Source organism: Heterodontus francisci, unplaced genomic scaffold (genome assembly GCF_036365525.1).
Source record: "Heterodontus francisci isolate sHetFra1 unplaced genomic scaffold, sHetFra1.hap1 HAP1_SCAFFOLD_279, whole genome shotgun sequence".
NCBI classification, from domain to species: domain Eukaryota; kingdom Metazoa; phylum Chordata; class Chondrichthyes; order Heterodontiformes; family Heterodontidae; genus Heterodontus; species Heterodontus francisci.
The window spans coordinates 990,503-995,415 of NW_027141885.1; positions in this window are offsets into that span (position 1 = coordinate 990,503).

Consider the following 4,913-nt stretch of genomic DNA (forward strand, 5'->3'; position numbering starts at 1 on the left):
ATTTACTCTCGGAGGAGTTTGCTCTTTCAAAGTCAATGTGTCAGGATGGCCTTGTATGCCGTGTTCATGAATATAATCTCAGGTAATTCAATCACTGGAGCAAGCCAATGATTTGGGTCCAGGCTCATCAGACATCTGTCTCCTGTTGTAGGCTTTAGAATGTGAAAAGGTGTGTCAGATGCCAATTGCGGTGGCCATCTTGGCTGCCAGTTTTTTCAAGGATAACGGCAAGATTTTTTTTCTATTAAAGGTTTACTGTAAGTTTCCAAACTATGAATTAAATTTCATAATTTGGCATATTGTGTTATCTTGACACCGCCACAGCACACGTGGAAAAAATCTGATAACAAGAACATTTCATTGCAGAATTGTGGGAATAAAAAGAAGAAAGCACACATTCATTCTCAATAATCACTTCCCAAACTGACATATTAATCTTAGAGTTACTGAAGCTGACATTGTCTGTTAAAGTTGCACTGATTTAATGTTTTGGTGTTTTGACTGGGATGGTTATTTGTCGGGTTTGACCCTGGACATTGCATCAGCGATTCCATTGTATCTTTTTTTCTCTCCTGCAATGAAGCTTCAAACATTCAGGTTCATTCACCTTGATAATCTTTCTCCCTAAACCGACAGTGTGTAATAAATTGTTTTTTTTTTTAGCCCCTGTGAGGTGTCTGAGATTTCCTCTGGGCCATTGTTCTTGCTGAGTTCGGCTTTGAAATTGTTGGGTTTGATGAGATTTGGGTTTGGGACTTGATCATTGGGTTCTTCAGTGGGTAGATCCACACTGACCTTACTTTTAGCTTTCTGGTGAGGTACACAAGTGCTGTTTACTTTAGGGTATTTTCCCTTCCCTTTTCCCCCTACTACGGGGACACTCATTTTTCTAACCAGCACCATGTCCTCTGGGATTTTATGGCTCGCAGGTGGCTGTCCATCTTTCACTGCACTCTCCTGCGACACCTCGACTCGGTGACGCATCTCCCTCACTATTGGCTTGCCTTTTTGGGAACTTTCTCTTGTCATTGCATGTTTCTGTAAATGTTGTTAGCAGACGTTTTAGGTTGCCTCATTGACCTGCATTTAAGAAGGAGAGTGTGTGGTCTAATTTATCTAACATTTCAGGGTTGGCTAATCGGAGAGTAGGGGATTCCAGTTGGGAATCCTCCTGGCCCTCCTCTAACCTGTCCTCACTGTCCTTTTCAATCCTTCCCTCCTGACAGTCTGCCAGATCTATACTTGTCTGTCCCCTCCACAGCCTTTGTTTTTTGCCTTTGGTCTGGGGTGTCATTTAAATAATTTACCTGGCTGTTCCTTTTGCAACTCGATATGGAACTCTGGACTGGGATTTCAGGGATTCACCCTGCAGTGGGAATAGTAACAATACATGATCGCTGGGATGAAATGTTCTGACCTTGGAATTTTGCCTGCTTACATTTTCATAGCTGCCTGGGAGGTCCTTAGGTGTTCCTGAGCCATTACACAGGCTCTCATGAGCCGCTCCCAGAGCATGGAGATGTAGTCTAACATGGAAGACTCTTCCCTGTGTCCCAAAAACTTCTCCTTGATTAGTTTAAGAGGAACTCTCACCTCGTGTCCATAAGCTAATTCAAAGAGACTAAAGTCAGTGGACTCAATAGATATGTTCCTGGTAACCAACAGGTGAAATGCCATCCCTTTGTCCCAGCCATGGGGTTACTCATAGCAGTATGGACTGATCATTGTCTTTAGGGTCTGGTGGTACTGCTCCAAACCTCCTTGTGACTGTGGGTGGTAGACTTTAGCTGGGTTATGTCTAGAATACCCATGACCTTTTCAAAAATACTGGACTTAAAATGTGTGCCCTGATCCATCTGAATCTCAGCAGGCAGCCCATAACGGGTTAGCCCCTCCACCACTACCTTGGCAGAGATAGTTCTTCGGGGGAATGGCTTCTGGGAATCGGGTCACCACATCCATAATGGTGAGAAGATACTGGTAATCCCGTTTTGTTTTCAGCAGGTGTCCCACATAATCCACCAGCATTCTGCTGAAGGGTTCCACAAATTCTGGTATGGGTATTAGGGTGAAGGTATTATTGCAGGTTGGAGCCTCCCCACAACATGGCAGGTGTGACCAGTTTTACAGAACTCCACCACATCTTTGTGCAGTTGTGTTCAGTCAAAATGCTGTCTTATGTGGACTTTAAATTTTCATACATCAACATGTCCAGTCATTGGAGGTTCGTGGGCCATTAATATTTCTTTAAGGGACCTCAGCGGCACCACTATCTGGTGAAGCACTGTCCACTCTTCATCCGCAGGTCTGTGAGGAGGTCTCCACTTCCTCACCAGCACCGCATTCTTTAAATAGTAGCACTCTGCAACTCCCTCTACTTCAGTTTTGGTTTGGACGGTCTGTGCTATATTTTAACACTGGGTCGAGTTGTTGAGCCTCAACTAAGGAAGATCTGTTTAACACATCCTTTGTGTTCTCTACCTTCCCAAAGAAGTTTTCAGACAGCCAGACAGTAGGGTCATCGTCTCCAGTGTCAGTTCAGCCGCCTCTGATGGGGGTTGTTTAGCCATGGACCGAGTCACCACAGAATCAGGGAGAATGCCGGGGACCTTCTCCTGTAACTGCTCTGTGTCCCTGATCTCTTGTGGTCTCTCCAGAACTTTTGCGGAAGCTGCCACCTTTTCCCTGCCAGATCAATACCCAGGAGCAGGTCCCCATGGCTACAGGTCCTGAAAATAGGTCGCACCCCAAGTGCACCCAATATAAAGGTATGGACATATACTGTCTTCCGATACCATTCGCTAACACTCCTGCATTCACTGCACTCTCGGAGAAAGGTCATGCCTTTTCCCAGCAGAAGGGATTGGGTGGCCCCTTTATCCCTGAGTATGACTAGGGTTTGCTTACCTCACTGAAGGGGTATGGGATCACTTTTCCCTGGGATTCAAAATCCTAGTAACGCTCGAGGATTTTGTTAAGTTTTCCCCACTCTCTGTGATCGGGTTACTATTTCTGACTGTTACAGTTAAAGGCACAGCCTGACCTGCTGTGCTTTCCATCAGGGCCCGTTTTCCTGCACTGCTCTGGTGGACCCTGAGTAATCCTACAGGTTTTCCCCATCACTTACAGCATTCAACACGATGGTGATCTGCCTTACTGCATTGGAAACACACAGATCATTGGTCATTACTCCTGCTCTCAGTACCGTCCTATTGGCCTGAGCGTGGACCCCTGGATGTCCAGATTTTCCTCCTTGCCCGTGGCTGCTCAGGCTCTTATCACCCTCCCACCTTTTATTCCCGGGTCTTTGGGGTGACTAGGGAATGCATTCCCTTTGGTGTTCAGGCCTTGTGTACATGGAAAAAAATCATCATCCAGAATTGCAACCTTCCTGGCTCTTTGAACCTTTTTTTCCCTGTGTGGGTTTTAATGGGAGAGGGAGCGAGTTTTTGAACACCTCGACAAGGATCACCACTCTGAGGGTTACATATGTGGGCTGTAGCCCGATTTTCCGTATCTACTAGTCAGAGGCAAACATAAAAGCGGACTGTAAAATCTTCTATAGTTACGTAAAAAGGAAACATTTGGGTAAGACATGTATGTGTCCGTTACAGGCAGAGTCAGGGCAATTTATAATGGGGAATCGAGAAATCGCAGAGATGCTAAATGATCACTTTGTGTCTGTCTTCACTGAGAAAGATACAAGAAATCTCCCAGAATTAGAGATCCAAGGGACTAGGGGGAATGAGGAAGTGAAGCAAATTAATATTAGCAAGACGTTTGTGTTGGAGAAATTAATGGGGTTGAAGGTTGATAAGTCCCCAGGACCTGATATTCTAAATTCCAGAGTGTTGACAGAGGGAGCTATGGAGACAGTGGGTGCATGGGTGATCACCTTCTGGAACGGTTCCAGCATATTGGAAGGTCGCAAATGTCACCCCACGATTTAAGAAGGGCGGGAGAGAGAAAATGGTAGAATCTATCATAAAGGATGTGATAAATGGATAATTGGATAAAGATGATCTGATTGGGCATAGTCAACATGGATTTATGAAAGGGAAATCATGTTTGATGAACCTGTTGGAGTTTTTTGAGGATATTAGTAACAGAATTGATAAAGTGGAGTCGGTGGATGTAGTATATTTGGATTTTCAGATGGATTTTTGATAAAGTCCCCCACAGGAGGTTGGTTAGTAAAATTAAAGCACATGGGATAGGACATAATATACTGGCATAGATTAAGGATTGGTTAACAAGCATAAAACAGAGAGTAGGAATAAATGGGTTATTCCCGCTTTGGCAGGCTGTGACCAGTGGGTAAGTAAAAAGGAAATATTTGGGTAGGTACTTGGGCCCCATCTGTTCACAATATGTATCATTGATTTAGATGTGGGGACCAGAGTAATATTCCCAAATTTGCAGATGATACAAAAAGATGTGGGAATGTACGTGCTGTGAGGAAGGTGCAAAGTGGCTTCAAGGGCATTTGGACAGACTTCGTGGGAGGGCAAGAACGTGGCAGATGGAATATAATGTGGAAAATATGAGGTTATCCACTTTGGAAGGTGGAATAGATGTGCAGGGTATTTCTTGAATGGTAAGAAATTAGAAAGTGTAGATGTACAAAGGGATCTGGGTGTCCTTGTCAATAAATCACTGAAAGCTGACATGCAGGGACAGCAAGCACTTAAGAAGGCTAATGGTATGTTAGCCTTTATCACAAGAGAATTTGAGTACAGGAGTGGTGAAGTCTTGCTTCAATTGTATGGAACCTTGTGAGACCACACCTGGAGTACTGTGTGCAGCTTTGCTCCCCTTACTTTTGGAAGTATATTATTGCCATAGGGGGAGTGCAACGAAGATTCACTAGACTTGTTCCTGGGATGGCAGGACTGTCTTATGAAGAGATTGGG